This window comes from Cyanistes caeruleus, chromosome 5, assembly GCF_971803275.1.
Source record: "Cyanistes caeruleus chromosome 5, bCyaCae1.hap1.1, whole genome shotgun sequence".
Taxonomy (NCBI): domain Eukaryota; kingdom Metazoa; phylum Chordata; class Aves; order Passeriformes; family Paridae; genus Cyanistes; species Cyanistes caeruleus.
The window spans coordinates 1,602,994-1,622,409 of NC_141705.1; positions in this window are offsets into that span (position 1 = coordinate 1,602,994).

Below are 19,416 nucleotides of genomic sequence, written 5' to 3' on the forward strand. Positions count from 1 at the left end.
AGGAATATTTTTGATCCTCTGGGGTAAAACCATTTTTCAAGAGGAGGATTTTGAACCTAAAATTCCCATTTCTCTTCAATCACATTGTTCTAAATTTCAAGCTTGGTTTAAGACCAAAACCAGTCCAGGTTTTGTTTTCAGGGTCAGCATCAACGACATTAAAACCTCTCCAAGCTGTTCCCAGGAGCCTTTAAGAAGATGAGAGAGATTTCTTTTTTATTTTTTTTTTTTTTTTTTATCCTCTCACTTGGGACACTTCCAGACCTGGAAAAACTTGTTCCGAGTGAAAAACGAGGAGGGTGGATTTGTTGCCAGGAAAACACTGCCAAAAAAGAAAACCCACCCAAGACTTCCCGAGGGGCTCCAGAGCCCAGATTCATCCCGGTTCTCCACCGAGGAATGATTTTCATCCCCTTCCTATAGAATTCCTCAAGCCAGAGCTTTGATTCTCCATGGGATTCCTCCTGTGGATCCCAACTCCCTTCCCCAGCGTGGAACAGGCACTTTGGGAGTGCTAGAGGTGACATTTGTCACCTTCTCCTCAGAGGGAACTTTTGCCCGGGGTGCAGATGTTCAGGTTGGGCTGGGCCGGGTGTTTCCCAGTGGGATCCAGTCCCTATCGGCTTCTCCCATTTAACAAACTGGTGTTAAACCAGTTCACAGCAGGTGTGGCTCCCGTAAGGAATTCCTCCGGCTGTGGGAAACGCGCACGGAGAAACAGTTTTGGGGTGGCGTGTCCAGGCACGCAGGGAGCCTGTCCCCAATGTCCCATGGAAGTGGCAGATCCAGGATTGCCTAATTCCCAGTGGAACCCAAGGAAAGCTCTGGAACCATAGAAGAGCAGCCAGTGGATTGGGAGGAATTGGGAGATTCCTTGGCAAGGAGATGATGGGAGAATCTTCCAGAGGAAGGCCCAAGATCTTCCTGGTTTAGGGTTTTCCACATCTCTTTTCCCTGCTGTCTTCCTGGGCAAATTCCTGCCAATTCCCTCAGCTCCAGGGGATTGAAGAATCCAAGAAGTCGTCATTCCCAGAATCGGCACCTCCTCTCTCATCCCTGCTCCGCCATCCGGGTGTCAAACACGGGAAGGAAGCGTCTCCAGGACCATCCTCTCCCAATACCCAGGACCGATGCACGGCTCAGGAAGGCAGGACAGCTCTGGTTGTCCCAATCCAGAGCATCCTGGATTCCAACAGATCGTGAAATCCAGCTCGTTCTCCTCCTCCATCCCTCAGTTTGGATATTTTAAACCCTAAATCCCTTTCCAGCAGAGAATGGGAATAATCCAAAATCCAGCCCTTCTGTCCCCCTGTGGATGACAAACCTCTCAGAACAAGGAGTCTGTGCTCGTCCAGCTCCAAACACAACAAAGCCATGACCAGGGAATCATGGAATGATTTGGGATGGGGAGGGACCTTGAAGACCAACTCATTCCAACCCCTGCCATGGGCAGGGACATTGTCCACTAGAGCCAGAATTAGGACATTCCACATCATCTTTGATGGAACCTCCAGACACTCCCAAAATACAGATGAAATATTCATGGATGTCCTTCCAGGATCTGGACGGACAGATTTGGCCTCCAGGGAAGAGGGAGAGGGGCTCTTTGTCAGAAATTGTAGAGGTGGGACGAGGGGGAATGGCTTCCCACAGAGGTGGGGTGCTTTAGATGGGATCTTGGGAAGGAAATCCTGGCTGGGAGGGTGGGGAGGGGCTGGGCTGAAATTCCCAGATTTGCTGTGGCAGCCCCTGGATCCCTGGCAGTGTCCAAAGCCAGGCTGGATGGGGCTTGGAGCAGCCTGGGATAGTGGGAGGTGCCCATGGAATGGGGTGGGGCTGGGTGGGATTTAAGGTTCCTTCCACCCCAAACCATTCCATGGCTCCATATCCTTCCACTGCCTTGACACATTCCAGGACAACCACCCCGAAATCACCACGTCCATCCCGCATGGACATCCTTGGCCTTAGAACCAGCTCTCCACCCTGACTAAAAGCTGCAGGCAGGGCTGGGGTGGCCAGGGGTAGAATTTTGGTCATGGCAAACCATCAGATCCCACAACCACTGATATTTCCAGGTGCTGATATTCCCTTTAAATCCGCAAATTTCCCTTTAAATCTGACTCCACCGGGAAGCAGCCCCACAACAGCCCTGAGCTGGTGGCCAAATGTCCACCTGGTGTAAAATGTCCCACTAATCCCAGATCCACAGCTTAAAACCCATCAGGCACAGGTGAGGTCCGGGATGAGGACCTAGCATCTCTTTTGTCGCTCCCGTGTTCCCGAGAAGCCGAACGAGTTCCTCGGGAATTTCAGCGCTCCTGGGTTATGCAGAGCTGCTGCTTTGATGTCCTCAATTCCCTGCACTCAGCACCCATGTCCTGATCCCAGCTGGAGCAGAACAGCACTCGCAGGTGGGATCCTCACCGGAGGTTTTGCAACGAGCTCCCTTTTTGCAGCTTAAACTCGTTTGTGCTCTCCGCTAAGCGGGGTTTAAACCTCCAGCCCCGCTCTGTTCCTTGGGCTCAAAGGTTTTGTACATCCCATTATAGGGGTTGGACCTGAAAGGTGTCACAGATCTGCTCCCAGAACTCCTTTGTCCCGGTGAGCCGAAGGGATTCCATGGATGGGAACCTCCCTCTGCTCCCTGAACGAGCTCCATGACCCATCCTTGAACCTTTAGAGTGAGAATTCCTGGGACGTTCCCCCCTCCTGAAAGCAGCTGTGGAGTTATAAAATAATTTGGGTTGGAGGGACCTTAAAGATCTTCTCCTTCCACCCCATTCCACGGGCAGGGACTCCTTCCCCTATCCCAGGGTGCTCCGAGAGCTGTCTGGCCTGGCCTTGGACACTTCCAGGGATCCAGGGGCAGCCACAACTTCCCTGGCTGTGCTGAACCCCCTTTCCCAAAAAATACCTCTCATTATGGATTTTTCCTCTTCACGCTCCACATCTCTGCAGGGATACAGGGACACTAATCCCTATGAGATTTTAAATGTCAAAATCCCTGCTTTTGAAGGAAAAACTCCTTTTTTTCCCTGTGGCAGACAGAGAACTCCTCCCACGCCAATGTCAGGCATGCAGGTACCCACTCCACCCTCTTAAGTCCAGGAGGATTTCATGGATTTTCCACAGCGAATCCAGGACAAGTAAAAGCTGCGAGAAAACCTCCGAAGAGGAGGGGGAACAGTGGAACACCGGGAGCTCCGGGACGGGGCTGGGACCCGCCGGACCCCGCGAGTGGCGGGGCCGGGCCAGCGCTGTCCATGGTACCGAGCGCCGCGGGGGCTGCCCCGAGGAGCCTCGGGGCTGCTGCAGGGCTGAGCGGCCCTCCCGGGCTTCCCAAAGACAAGGAGAAGGTGGATGGCAGCGTTTGGAAGTGCAAAGACTGCTGGGATTTCCCCAAGTTGAGTCCTTGGCTCTCAGGTGACCGTAATTCCTGAATCCTGGAATGGGTGGGCTTGGAAGGGAATGTAAAATTCATCCAGTGCCCCCATTCCATGGCAGGGACAGCTCCCACTGTCCCAGCTGGATCCAATCCCAATGTCCAACCTGGCCTTGGATATTGCCAGGGATCCAGGGGCAGCCCCAGCAAATCTGGGAATTGCAGCCCAGGCAGGAATTCCTTGCCAAGATCCCAGCCCAATCTCCCCTTTCCCACTGGAAGCCATTCCCTGGCTCCTGGCCCTGCAGCCCTTGGCCCCAGTCCCTCTCCAGCTCTCCTGGAGCCCCTGCAGGGACTCTCAGCATTCCCTGCATTTTGCCCCTCTCCAGGTGGAACAAGCTGTTAAATTTTCATCGGGATCTGCTCGGGGGGGGGGGGGGGGGGGGGGGGGGCCTTAAAAATGAAATAAATTTCTGAAACAACCCAAAACATAACAATTGCCATGAAGAGCTTTGTTTCAGGACCAAAGGCAAGGCGGTTTCCCTGGGAAAGCCTGACAAAACAGCCATTCCCATTAAATGACCGCACTTCCCACACAGGGAAAGCTGGAGCTACTTTGGAACCACCCCTGAATCTCTGCTGAATTTTCAGCGGAAATTGTTAAATATCACCACCGAGAGTGAGGGTGGTGCCATAAAACGGCCCAGTGAGGGCTCGGAGCCTAGCAGGGCAGAGCCGAGGGGAGCAGTCCCCAAGGACAATGCCCTGTCTCTCCACAAAGGGCTGTGAAACACCAGGATTATCCCAGAAAAGCCGGGCTGGGAATTCCCCACCCCAAAGGAAGATTCCCAGTGGACAAGGAGAGGCAAGGGAAGATCTGACGACATCTTCATTTTCCCTCATTTCTGTGGAAATCCTGGTTAGGATGTGATGTCCCTGAATCCCTGGAAGTGTCCAAGCTCAGGTTAGACAAGGCTTGGATCCACCTGGGATAGCGAAAGTTGTCCCATGGCAAGGGGTGGGACTGGATGAGATTTAAAGTCCCTCCCAACCCAACCCATTCCATGGTCCCACTTTACTTGTGACAAAAATACTCAGGAATACTCTCTCAAGAACAGGAAAGAAATCCCAGATCTTCTGGATCCCCAGATTCCTATAAATTACCCCAAAACGTTCCCTTCTTCACCTTTGCCGCAGCCAAACCGTCATCTCCAAGCAGCTCCTGGACAAACCGGTCTAACAATCAGATTCCAAAGGTGTTCCCGGATCTTTCTGGAGGCTGAGGGAGCCTGGACACAGCTCACCAATGCTCCCAGCACACAGCCAGTGTCCAGAACCACATCCACCACTTCTCCTGGTGGAATTTATCCCCCAAAACCTCCTCAAACCAACCCACAGCTCTCCCAGTCCTGCTGTTTCAGGAGCTTTCCCCAAAGATGTCACCAAGGTTTTCCCAGGTTTTATTCCCCACCCTCACACAGAAGAATTCTTTCCCGATATCCCATCCATCCCTGCCCTCTGGCAGTGGGAAGCCATTCCCTGTGTCCTGTCCCTCTATCCCTTGTCCCAAGTCTTTCTCCATGTTTTCTGCAGCTCCTTCCAGCACTGAGCTCACTCCAAAGCTTCTCCTCTCCAGGCTGGACCTTCCCAACTCTCCCAGCCTTTCCTCCCAGCAGAGCTGCTCCATCCCTCTGATCTCCCTGGTGCCTCCTCTGGATCTCTCTGGCAGCTCCACGTCCTCCCTGTGCCAGAGCCAGACAGATCCCAGTCCAAAAAACCACGGCAAAGCTTCGCTTTAAACCCAAGCCCAGCTGAACTCAGTAGGAATTGGCTGAAGCGAAAACGAGCCCGAAAATGAGGTAAGTGTCCACAGTGTGTTTTCCACCTGTTTTCCTAAATTGCCACATGTTCCTCACGGAGCCAAAGGCTCCTTTACGTGACCCTGGGCAAATCCCAGCACCTCCCTGCGCTTTGTGTTTCCCAAACGAGAGGGGAGAGAGCTGCTCCTGCTTTTGTGAAGTGCTCCAGGATTTATGGAGGAGGAGGGCGACGTGAAAGGGGAAAAGGAGGAATTATTTCACCTCGGCGTTCCCCCCACAAAAAAAAAGATTTTAAAAAGGTTGAGTTCTCCCCTCTTTTACTGGCATTTTGTGACTTAGCAGAAGCAAGGGTTTAGGGACCAATAAAAGCCGAGTTCAAGCGTTCTCAGCTCATTACACGTTTTCCCAATGTCTTTGCAGACGCAATTAAAGCAAAGCACCCTAAAATTAACTGGTTTCCAACACTGGAAACCTTTATTTCCTCCCTTCCCTGTCTAATTAGTGCCGTGCAGTCCAAAGGGAGCTGAACTCCAATTTGTAAGTGAAACTAGGCCGAGATTAAAACCACACTCGGCAATAATGGCCCGGTGCTCCTGTAATGCCTCCTGCCTTCAAAGGGCCGAGCCGGGCCGAGCTCATTAATTCTCACAGGTTGGTAATTTGGGGTTATTAACCTCGGTTTACAGCCAGATCCTACAGAGGTGGAAGTGATTTGCCCACAGGCACCGACTCAACGCTTGGGACCCTACTGGGATTTCGGGGAGCAGCGGTGGCACCGGAGTTGGGGACCCTGTGGGATTCCAGAGGGGAGCTCAGCACTGGCAGGGGTGGGAGAGAGATCCTAAGGGATTTAGGGTCGGATATAAAGCTTTTAAAACCAGGGGGGGATGTGAGAGCACCAGGCTCAGCAGGAATTGTGCAACAGCCTCGCCTCGCTCGCCATTCCTAACGCCAGGAATATCAAAGCTTTCCTGTTTGGGGCTCCGTGGTGGATTTTCCTGCCAGGCTTCAGGCCCTGCTGCTTTCCAAGGGGCCTCTCTGAAGGCTGGCTGCCTTTGGAGACTGCCAGGATAAATCACTGGGAAGAACACTCCCCCACGAGGGCCTGCACGGCCAAATCCAGCCTGTTTATCCATGGATATCCAAGATTTCACTCTCACACCCCAGCTCACCTGCTGCGTCACCCCAAGGGCACCAAAATCCATGGAAAATCTCAATTTTTAGTGAAGATTCCCAACCCCAAAGCATCAGGATGCGGTCAGAGGTGTCTCAGTCGAGGTTTTGCATCCCTGCCCGGTGGCACCACCGAGTGGTGTTTCCATGGGTGTTTCCATCCCCTGTTCCACATCTGGCAGCTTCCCATAACAAGCAGGACTAGGAGGCAAAACTCCTGCAAGCCCTTCCCAAACAACAACCGAAATCTCAGCGAGCATTCCCGGGATCTGGGAAACCCCATCCTCCAAATCCTGCCTGCCCTTTCCCAACAGCAGAGTTGGAAAGGTGCTCACCCCACTTTTTTTTGGGTTTTTTTGGAGAAAGTCCTCATCGAGGGGGAAAAAAAAATAAAAATCCATCAAATCCAAGCCTGAAGCTCCAGAGGGCAAGAGTGAGCATGACTCCAGAGCCTTGGGATCGGGACACTCCCTTGGGAGTGGGGAGACCTGAATTCCAGTTGCCAGCACCAGGGGTTGTTTCATTTTCCAAACATCAACAGTCCTTGGAGCAGGGGCTGGAGCTCCGGCCGCTCCGCCGGCTCCCGGGTGAATTTCCCGGAGCACCAACACAGCCGGCCTTGCTTGTTCTTTCTTGCTGACCCACAGAATCCCGGTTTTCCCTCTGCCAGGTGGGATGGCTTTCCCAAAATAAGGAAAAAAAGGGTGCAAGGAGGCACCTGCCACCACACGGCTCCAGGCGGGAGATGCGGCTCGGCCCCTTCCCGAGGGAAAAGGGACCTGAGCCCGCGTTTTCCACGTGTTGGGGCTGGTGAGGGGAACTGCTGACAGCAGGAGAATCCCAATGCCCTTGCAGGGATGCCAGCACTTTTTGGGATCAGAAGGTTTTCCATGCTCCATGTGCTGCCCTTGCCTTAAAATCCAGGGCTCCAAAGATTTAACAGCACTCTGGAAGGGGAGAATTATCAAGCCTGTTGCAAGGACAGAAAAATCAGGATGATTCCACTCTTCTCCAGGCATTTGTGACATCACCTCCAGCCCATGGATATTCGGTTGCCTCTTCCGTGGGTTTCTGGGAGCACAACGGGAAGTGGGGGAGGAGAGATCGGAGATGTTCCGCTCCTCCATCCCTTGGAAGATGGCAAGAGGAGGCTATGGAGCCAGGAGAGGGGTTGGGATACCCCAAACATCCACGGGCACCCGCCCTGACCTCCGGCACCAGCTGCAGTAAACCTGTCCCGAGGCACAGGAGCAAATCCTTCTCCTCCAGGGGGCTGCAGACTCCAGAATTTTTTGGGATGGGTGGATTATTTTGGGAACTGGGGCCTGTGTGAACACCCCAAAAAGGTTCTGGGAGTGTGGGGAGGGAAAGGCAGGCACGGTCTCACACACACCTCACACCCACACGCTTCCAAATATTCCTTTCTCACACCCCCAGACCAATCCGTCTCCCACAGGGACACTATCATGGCATCGGGATCTCATTCCCAAGTCCTCTCCCTCTCCCGGGCACGTGTGCACACTTCCGCCTCCTCCTGCCCAGCTGTTGGCTCAGATCCCTCTCCTCAGCAGGTTCATCTCCCTGGATCCATCCAAGAGGGGTTTGGAAGATCCTAGGAAAAGTCCTAGGGGAATTTAATCAGAGGAACCATTGGGAAGATCCAGGGAAAAGTTCTAGGGGAATTTAACAAGAGAAACCATCCAAGAAAAAGCTTGGGAGATCCTAGGAAAAGTTCTAGGGGAATTTAACAAGGGGAACCATTCCAAGAGCAGTTTGGGAGATCCTAGGAAAAGATCCAGGGGAATTTAATCAGAGGAAGCATTTGGAAGGTCCTAGAAAAACTCCTCAGGGAATTGAATCAGAGGAACAATTTGGAAGATCCTAGAGAAAATCCCAGGGGAATTGAGTCAGAGGAACAATTGGGAATATCCTAGAGGAAGTTCCAGGGGAATTGGATCTGAGGAAGTATTGGGAAGATCCTAGAGGAAGTTCCAGGGGAATTGGATCAGAGGAACAAACTCAGAGCAGACCATACAAACCCCACAAGTTGGGCAGACGCAACAGGAGAAACCTTGGAAGGATATTTTGGGAATAACTGTACGGATTTCGGCGTGGGGACACTCCCATGCAGGTGACCACCATTCCTACACGGATGACAGAGAAGTCTCCCAAATTCTCAGTCCTGAGGGGCTGTTTCCCAATTTTCCAGCTTGGGATGGGAGTTCAAACCTTGCTCCAGAGCCCAAGGAAACCAAAATTCCTGCTGGGACAAAGGCCCCAGCCCAGGAGACTCTTCCAGTCTCTTTTCTCTCCACAGGGTTTGGAGCTTCCCGGTGTCCTGGAGCTCGCTCCCACCCTTGTTCCCATGGCACCATTCCAGTGGAAAGAAAGGGAGAAACAGGAGGAAACCCCAAACCTGCTCCGAGCAATTCCCATGGAAATGGGGATTCAATTCCCTTTCTGTTTTTCGGGAAGGAAGGCTCAGGGTGATAGGTGCGACCCTCCCACAACAGAGGGATCCGCTCCTCTGGCACCAATCCCAGCCCTACGTTCCCTTCAGGCTGGTTTGGGAAGTGGGAATTTTGGGATCATCAGGAGTCCAAGAGACCCTCAATCACATTCCTCACCTTATGCCGGCAGAAAACTTCCTGAAATTCATCTGGAACAACCCTGGCAGGACAAGGGCAAGGTCAGATTTTCCCTAATCCAGTTCTCCACACAAACCCCAAATTCTGTGGGACGAGACATTCCATGAGGATAATCCCTGTCGGCAGCAGCCCTTCTCCCAAAGGAGTCACATCCCAAAAATATCTTGCGCCTTCCTAACAGGAGTTAGAAACTTCCATACTGGGAATGTGACTGGGAATAGAGGGACCTGACTGGGAACGGAGGGATCTAAACCCAAAAATTCATTGAATTTCAAATAATTGCCCGCTCCAAGGAGGAGGAGAAAGGAAGATCCCTAAATCCAACCACAGCCCGTGCTGAATGTCAATCCAAAGGCTTTTCCCACATGCCCCAATTCCACATGGAATAACAGCAGGAACACAGCACCCTCTGGACATATTCCCAAAAGAGTAGGATGGAGAATCCAGGCCTTCCACACTCTGGGAGGGATCTGAAGGCTGGAAAAAAAAAAAAACCCAAATGCTCCAGCTGATGCTACCGAAGTTTCCAAACTGCTGAGGAGATTCCAAACGTGGATTTTCCCAACTTTTGCCATCGCAGACCACAAATCCTGATATTTTTCAGCACAGGATGAGTGTGGGGTCCCCTGATCTCCCTAATTAGCAGCCTGCTTCCCAAATTTTCCCTACCAGCTCTGGCTGAATCTTTTGGGAGCATCTCCCACCGACAAATCCACTCATTGCTATCTCCTGATCTCCCTAATTAGCAGCCTGCTTCCCAAATCCCAAGTTTTCCCTACCAGCTCCTGCTAAATCTTTTGGTAGCGCCTCCCAGGAGCAAATCCATGCGCTCCCACAAACCCCCTCCCTCCACCTCCTTTTCGGGATGTTTTCCTCCCAATCCCAGAGTTTGCCAAGGGCCCCGTTCCTCCCTTGGTGAATCGATTTCCCGGGAATCACAGCCGGAGCTCGGCACATTGGATCCCCTCTCCCACCCCTTTTCCCGAGGCACACTCGGGAAGCGGGAAATGCCTCCCTGCTTCTCCCAGCCACGCTCCGTGTGGGGAAGGGAACCACAGGCGAGGTGAGGGCCGTGCCCAAACCTGGGAGAGCCCTGGGGGTTATCGGCTCCTCATCCCTCAGGAACCTCTGGAACAGCTCCTCCTTCCAGAAATCCCTCAGGGGGGACCTGCCCCGTGCCGTGATGCCGAAGGCGGGTTCTGAGCAGAAGGAAGGAGAGGGGTGGTGGAGGTGGATTTGTTTGGATTTTGGGGTGTGTTTGCGGCTGTGCTGGTGGGGGTGTCCGACCCCACCATGGAGCTCATGCCAAAGGTTTGGGACGGTCCCCTGAGGTCCCTGCATGCTCCAGGTGTCCTCTGGAGTGTACAAACCATCAACCAACACCATCTGAACATCAACCACCACCATCATCTCAATATCAACCACCATCATCTGAACATCAACCACTGTCATCATCTGAACATCAACCACCGCCATCCAAATCTTCCATCACCACTGCCTGAACATCAACCACCACCATCATCCCAATATCAACCACCACCATCTGAACATCAACCACCGCCATCCAAACCATCAACCACCATCATCTAAACAACAACAACCATCATCTCAGTATCAACCACCACTGTCTGAACATCAACCACCACCATCATCTGAACATCAACCATCACCATCTGAACATCAACCACCACCATCTAAACATCAACAACCATCATCTCAATATCAACCACCATTGTCTGAACATCAACCACTGACATCCAAACCATTAACCACCATCATCTAAACATCAAACACCATCATCTGAACATCAGTCCCCACCATCTCAAACAGGACCCACCACCATCTAAACATCAACAGCCATCATCTCAATATCAGCCACCATTGTCTGAACATCAACCACCACCATCTCAAACAGGACTCACCACCATTTAAACATCAATGACTACCATCTGAACATCAGCCACCACCATCTCAACCATCAACCACCATCTGAACACAAATCACCACCATTCGAACACCAACCGCCACCATCTCAAGCACCCATGGCTCAGCAAATCCCCCCTAGGTCATGGACCTCGTCATCCCAACCCCACCAGCTTCCTCCTGCCTCTCTGTGTGATCAGCATCCTGTGGGATGAAGCCCAGCGCAGCTGGAAGGGTGATTGGCTCCAGATGTTGCTCCCCACGCTCCGCACAGGTGAGTCTCTCCCAGGTTTGGATCTCTCCATCCTCCCCCTCCATCCAAGCCTGGCAAACACCTCCCCACACCCTCCCAGTGTGCTGGAAAATCAGCTCCCACCATCCTCAGGTGTTCCAGGCCCTTTGGATTTAAAACCAGGAAAAAAGGAACTAATTCTAACAGGGAGCCACCAAGAACCTGGAGGAACCCAAGCCAAGCCCTCCACATGATGGATTCCCAGCACTGGCAAGGCAAAGGTATCCAGAATTCCTGCATTTTTTTTCCATGGAGGCTCCCATGGGAGGTCCTGGATCCGGGGAAGAATAAACAACTCTGGATGTGTTACTCAGAGATGGGCAGGGTTCCAAGGCTCTGGCTGGGGCACAGCAGCTCCTGATGCTTCCCTCACCTTTTCCTTGCTGGTGTTCCCTGATCCATCCCTTCCCTGGCATGGGAAAAGCGCCTTCCAGCCCTCCTTAATTGCGTTGTTGGCTGAAGAAAAAAAATTAAGGAAAATAAAATAAACACACTGTTTTTCAGAGTGAGGGGAGAATAAATTATGGGAGTTTTCTCCTCGCTCCATTTGTGGCGTGATTTCAAAACAGGGCCGTGACGTTGAAATAAAAATCATGGAATGGTTTGTCTTGGAAAGGACCCTAAAGCTCATCCCATTCCAACTCCTCCAATGGGCGGGGACTCCTTCCACCAAACCAGGCTGCTCAAATCTAAAACCTGGTCTTTTCTAGATCTAAACCAGCTCTAAATCCAGATCTCTCCTTTCTGAAAAGACCTCCCACAGCAAAGTTGTCTCAGAAACTGGTGTCCAGGTGCTGTTCCCTTGGGATGGGATGTACCCGGCACCGGGCACCTTCCAAACCCCACTGCTCCTTTCCTGCTGCCATGGAGTGAAATCATGACAAAAATAAGATGGATTTTGGAGGCCAGGATATCCCAGGAACAATGTGTGGATCACACAGAGCTCAGCTGGTTCATGGAATCATTGGGCTTGGAAAAGCTCTCCAAGGTCACCAAGCCCAAGCTGTGCCCAATGTCCACCCTGGCACCGAGAGCTGCATCCAGGAATTCCTTGGACATCTCCAGGGATGGGGATTCCAAACCTCCCTGGGCACTCCCAATGTTTCCCAAGCCTTTCCAAGAGGAAATTCCTGCTGCTGTCCACCCTGAGCCTGCCCTGGCCCAGCCTGAGGCTGTTCCCTCTCCTCCTGTCCTTGTTCCCTGGGAGCAGAGCCTGACCCTCCGGCTGTCCCCTCCTGCCAGGAGATTCCTGGAATTCATCCATCCCCGTGCCAGACCAAGAGCTCGTTCTCCTCAAGTCTGACCCCACCAAAGAAAGAAGGGAATTCTGGTGACGAAGCAGAGCTGCTTTCCATCACTAGGTCCCTCCCTACAACCAGGAAAATGAGTTTTCCATCCTCGTCTGAGGAGTGACACGGGAAAGAAATCAAGTGAGGCTCACCTCAGTGCCCCGGCCTCGCTCCGAGCAGGAAAAGCCACAGCGATTTCATGGAGTCTGTTTGGAGCCTGGTGAACCAGCTGGGAGACACAACACATGAAGCCTCTTTTACCTCAAAAAAAATCCGATCTCGGAACATTCTGAGCCTCCCACCGGCGCCAGGAGCAACAAGACAGAGCCTCAGAGCAGAGACAGAGACCCAGCTCTAAAATAAATCCATTCTGGCCTCCAATCCCTGCCAGTTCTGTGGGATTTTAGCACCTACGGAGCCTTTTTGAAGCCAAGCCAGAGGCAGCAGTTTCTGCTGTGGGAATGGGACCAAGGAAGTTGTGTCTGCTCCGTGCGGATGACTCAGAGCAGCTCCAGGAAGGAGAAAGGAGGAATCATCTCCTGAACCTTGGCAGGAGCCAGGTCTGGTGGCCAAGGCTTGGTGGGGAGATCCCCAAGGCAAAGGGATGTTCCCAGCTCTGGATGACCTGGAAAAGTCCTTTCAATCCCCCAAATTAAAGGGTGAGGGTTTACAGGGAGGCCCGACACAGCCATGCTGAGATACAGGGAAAATGTCCTGGAAAAAAAGAGAGATTTTGGTCATGGAGAGAGTGCAGAAGAAGCCCTGGAGCTGCTCCAGGGCTGGAGCCCTTCTGCTCTGGGAGAGCTGGGAATGTTCCCCTGGAGAAGGGCAAAATGCAGGGAATGCTGAGAGTCCCTGCAGGGGCTCCAGGAGAGCTGGAGAGGGACTGGGGCCAAGGGCTGCAGGGCCAGGAGCCAGGGAATGGCTTCCAGTGGGAAAGGGGAGATTGGGCTGGGATCTTGGCAAGGAATTCCTGCCTGGGCTGCAATTCCCACATTTGCTGGGGCTGATCCCTGGATCCCTGGGAATGCCCAAGGCCGGGCTGGACATTGGGATTGGATCCACCTGGGATCCTGGAAGCTGTCCCTGCCTTGGAATTGGAGGCTGAAGGAATGTTGGAAATGGAAGTTCTGCTATGGTTTTTTTGGATCTCTGGGACCAGATGCTCATCCCAAATCCACGTCCAGCCTGGACAGATCCCATGGAGGCTATCCAGGAGAAACCTGCTGCTCCTGACGTGGGATTGGATCCCCTGGAGCTGCTCTGCCCCAGCTCCAGCAGTGCTTCAGAACCACCCTTGTTTTTCTGACCTTTTTTTCCTGATATTTCCACGTATCCCGAAATAGCAGGAGCAGGAATGACAGAGAACTGATCTGGCATTTAATGAACGCCCCGATGAGGAGCCCTTGAGCCCTCGGATCTTCCAGCAGGTCCCGATCTGTCAGGATTCATCTGCTCATCTGTTTTGGGGCTTTTTCTTGGACTCTTTCCTGTAAAATTCACTTTTCAAGGCCCTGAATCTCCACTTCTCACTGATTCGGGGTTGTAAAATGTAAAAATCCCCAAAAATGGGTGTAAATCGCAAATTAATTCCTGCACATCCAGCGGATCCAGGTGCTTCCCCAGGAACAGCAAAGGCTCCGGGATCATCCTTTGGGAAGGTAGAAAACCCTGAGGAACTCAGGTGGAGCTGCAAAAATTCTGTTTTCCTTCAAGATTCTCACCCAGGCCTTGGAGGGAGGAGATGCTGCATCCCAAATTTTTGGCTGCTCTGCCGAGGACAAGCCACCATCCCAGCTGTGCCAGAAAACGATGATTTCTGCCCCACTGGAAAAAATGGAAATAATCTGCAAATCCCAAATAATTCACCTTTGATTGTGAATTTTCCCCGGATTTGTTCCACCATAACCACAGACCCACTTTTTTTCCCACTGTCTCTACACGAATTCACAATCTGGAGCCTCTGGAGAGAGGGAATATCCCAATTTTTTCCTTTTTAAACACCTGCAGGGGTTCAAATCCATGCTCAAAGCAGCACAAGCGAGCAGGGATCGACTCCACATCCTTGGCCTGAATCCCAGCTGGTGAAAAGCAGGGAAATTTCATGGCACTAGAGACCAGCCAAGGGCCTGACCCAAAAACCACAAAATCCCACAAAAAATGGTGAGTTTTCCTCAAGAAAAGATTCCTGGGGGTGCTTCTGCCGGTTCACGACGGAGAATTGGATCCAATTCAATCCAGGACAGGTTTTTCCTCCTTTTTAAAATTCAATCCCTGCATGAATCCCTCAGGAATAAGGTGACAAATCCTAAGAGGCGGCTCTGGATTCCTCTGGATTTCTCTGGAATCCTCTGGATTCGCTTCTCTCTGGATCCCAGCAGGGAACATCCCCAACAACCCCAAGAGGCCAAAAATGTGGAGATCTGCTGCCCTGGGCCTGATGGCTTTGGGATGAGGGAAAATCCATTCCCGACTTGGAAATTTTCTGGATAATTTACTGGGATAGGCCCAGCCAAAAAGGGTTTTGCCTTTTTGGGAAAAGAAAATAAGACATCGATACACTGGGAAAAGATAGAGTGGGAAAAAGGGAAAAACACCTGGATGCTTCGAGCATCTCAAGGAAAACATTCCTTAAAAATAAATAGGAGTAGGAAACACTAAATTTTCCAGGGAGAAGCAGCCGGAGTTGTTCCAGGGAGGATGAGGTTGGATATCAAGTAAAGATTCCTCATCCAGAGGGTGCTGGGGCACTGGAACACCTTTCCAGGGAATGGGAACATTCCCAAGGCTGCCAGGGGTTGCTGGGATTGTCCTGGGCAGGGAAGGAGTTGGATCCATGGTCCTGGGGGGTCCCTTCCCACTCAGGACATTCCATGGTTCTAAGAGAACGTTAATCCTACGGTATTCCCAAAATCCCTGGGAAGTTCTCCCAGGGCACTTCCGTTGGTTAAACTGGATTTCGGACTCACACCCCCCTCTCCTCCAGGCACAAGAAAACCCTCCCAAACCAAAAAAAATCCTTCTCCAGAGGAAAATCCAGCTCCAAGCCCAGAGAGGATCCGGAAGAACTCCGCTGAATTGTTTCAGGACAATTTTTCCTTGGAGATATCGCAGACTCCAGGATGGAAATCCCCCCCAAATCCCATCCATCCCAGGATTTAAAACTCATCCCCGTTTCACCTCTGGGTGCTTTGTCCTCACTTCAGCCACCCCAGCTGAGAAATTCCTGCTGTTTACAAGGATTTGGATCCGTGTTATCTGCTCTTAATCCCAAGAGCTTTCCCAGAGCTTCCCAGACTCCGTCGCCTTCCCTCAGAAGTCCAAACTTGTCCTTGGCTGCTTTAGCACAATCCAAAGAGGATTTTCTGCCCAGCCACCACCTCCTAAACTGCCCTGTCCATGCCTGACCTCTCTGCCAGGATTGCAAAATTCCCCCCCTCCCCGCTGGAAATCCCTGTTTTCCCTCGGGATAATCGTTAGGAAACGGGTGCTGGATCACGGACAGACCCCACGGGGTGGAAAAATGTTTGGCTGAGTCACGGGAGCAACACCCGAGAAGGAAATTGCCACACAGCCTCTTATTCTGATTATTTATATTTGTTTTCATATATTTATTTATAATTTATTATTTTTATTAATTTATCATTTTTACTAATTTATTCTTTTTTATTAATTTATTCTTTTTATTAATGTATTATCTTTATTATTTTCTTGGCTGCAATTATTTTTATTTTTTTTAATTAGAGGATTAATTTTTATCGCATTTCTTGCCAGGGTCAGGGTCACAAATTTCACCTCAACTTTTGGCCAAAATCAGCTGATCCAGGTTTATTGAAATAACCCTTGAAGGTGAAAAGCTCTGGGATTTTCTGAGTTTAGTTTTCCAATTAAAAGAAAATTTAAAATAATGTTTTAATTAATTGAGATAATTTCTTTTTTTTTTCTGGGGGATGCTTTCACCCAGAAATGGTTCCGGTCCTGTTTTTTAAGACAAAATTATATTTGAGAATATTGGGGTTTTTTTAAATTACAGCTCCTAACTCATTTCCAACGCCCCCAAAATGTGTGAACACCTCTTCCATTTCCCAACTTTTCCCACACAAATCTTTCCAAGGAATATCAGAGAAAATTCCCAAGCCCCTGACCTTGCCCAAAGCTCTGCCCAGAGCTGAGGACAGGATCTGTCCCTACATCAGGGACAAGGTGGTGGCCAGGGCTTTTCCAACTAAAACAATTCCATTATTCCCTGATTTCAGCTGTCAGAATGTTTTAAATGCATCAATTAAAAAAAAAAAAAAAAAGGGAATTTATAATGGAAAGAAATAATGTAAAAAAACCATCATTTTTTCCCTGGAATGATTTGGGAAAAGGTCTTAAAGTTTTAATCCCTTGCCCCAGTTTCTCCAGCTATTCCCAATTATCATTTTAGGATACATAAAAACTAAAAACAGCTCCAGCTATCCCTCACACTTTGGATTTTGAGGATTTCTGAGGGATTCTGAAGTTCCTTTGTCCTTTGGGAAGGAATTGGCTCCAGGGTTGAAAGTCAGAGCGACATTTTTGGGGTATTGGTGACCTCGGAAAACAGGGAATCTGGCCCTTGCACCAGCAATCAGAAACATCAGGGAGGGCAGATGCTTCCCAGAAATCTTGGAAAACACATCCCAGCATCCCGGACTGGAAGAGAAATCCCATTTTTTGGTGCTTTTCCTTGGGCAGGATTCACCAGCACCAATCTTTGGGTGGCTACGGGGTCGCAGCCACTCTGGCCAGGCCACACCTCAGATCCCAGGGGGAATTTTGGGTGGGAAGAGAGCCCTGGAAGGGCTGGAGCGTTCCCAGGGAAGGGAACGGGGCTGGGAAGGGGCTGGAGAATTGCTGAGGGAGCTGGGAAGGGGCTGGAGAATTGCTGAGGGAGCTGGGAAGGGGCTGGAGAATTGCTGAGGGAGCTGGGAAGGGGCTGGAGAATTGCTGAGGGGCTGGGAAGGGGCTGGAGAATTGCTGAGGGAGCTGGGAAGGGGCTGGAGAATTGCTGAGGGAGCTGGGATGGGCTGGAGAATTGCTGAGGGAGCTGGGAAGGGGCTCAGGCTGGAGCAAAGGAGGCTCGGGGAATTTCTGGCTCTGCACAAGTCCCTGGAAGTTTGGAGCCAGGTGGGAGTTGGGATCTGTTCCCAGGGAACAGCTTCAGGGTGGGTATTGGGAAAATTCCTTCATGGAAAGGGTGGTCAGGCCTTGGAAGTGCCCAGGGAGGTTTGGAGTCGCCATTCCTGGAGGGATTTAAAATCCAGGTGGAAGTGGCACTCAGGGACAGGGGTCAGTGGTGGCCTCGGCCGCGCTGCTTGGACTCCATGACCTCTTTTCCAACTAAAACAATTCCATTATCCCACGATTTGGAAACTTTCCAACCTCCTCTCCCCACACCCTGAGAGCGGCCATGGTGCCTCCAGGCCCGACTGCACCCCAAAGATTCCAAAGCTGGAATTCCAGCTGGGAATTCCGCCACGGGCTGAGCTTCCCTGATCCCGAACTGCAGGAAAGGTCAACCCTGCCCTCATCCCGACCCCGCCAGATCCTTGGAATCCTTCCAGCCATGGGATGGCTGTGGAGGATTGACTGGAAACCACCCAAAAATCCAGCAAAAAACCTGGATTTCATCCAGGCCGGATGAGCCTGGGAACAGGGAATGGGAGACCTGGGAGATGCCGGAGGGAGAGCTCCTGGAGGAGCTGAGGAAAGTTGGGAAAGGCTGAGAAATCGCAGAGTTTTTCTGGGATAGAGTCACTGATATCCCTCCAAAATCAGGGCAGGGATTAAGCCGGGCTTTGGATAATCTTCAATTTTTGGATAATCTTCAAAAATCAAGATCTGGAAGGAGCCACGGTTGCTTCATGCCAGAGTTTTCAAAGTCCTCTCTGAACCCAAATTTGGCTTTACTCCACCTCTTTGGAATCCATGAGGAATAATCAGCAGAAAAATCATGGATCTCTTGGAAAAGGAGAGATCTTTATTATTATATTTTTATATATATTTAATATTTTATATTCTATTTCATTATTGTAGTTAAGTATTTTATAATTATTTAATACTAATATTTATTATTCTTGTATATATTTTAATATCATTCAATAATAGTAATAGAATTAAAATATTTTAATCCTACTTAAAGGATTCTTTTTAAAAATCTTTCTTAAAATAGCAGGGCCCTTTCCCAAACCATCCCATTAAAAAAAGGATTGATTTTCCATCGATATCCCGTTATTTCCTTCCCTTATGCACTTTTCTTTTTTTAGTTGATGTGTTTAAAATGTTTAGAATTAAAATTAAAAAAGAAAAATAAAAGAAAAAATTAGAAGTTATTAAAATTTCAAGACTAGTCTCCCAAAACACATCCACCTTTTTTTAGGAGGGGAACATAATGGAAAATTTCTCTTGGAATAAAGGGAAATCTTCACGCGGCTCCACCAAACTCCGGGAAAGCGACAAAAAGGAGTCAAATTTTAATCCAAATTAATTTTTTCCGAACTCTTTGTGCAATCCCCTCAGCTGTATCCCAGGTAATGCCTCCAGAATTCCAATCCCAATTAAGGGCACCTCATCAAAGCGTTTCAGACAATCCCTGGCGGATTTTAAGGTGGGAAAGGCAGGGATTTGGTGATGAAATTCCTGTACAAAGCAAATTTTAATCCTTCCTCATCGCAAATCCTTCCCAAACTCTCCCACTTTTGGATTATTCCACTGTCAGAATTTGCCTTTGGTGTCCCGGAGAGCGGCATCCACAAAGGAAGGGGGGAATTTTTATCCCTGGGGAAAAGCGGGAGCTGATCCCGCGAGCCCTCTCAGGATTAAATTCCAGTCAAATCGCAACTGAATTCCCATCTGAGGCCAAAAT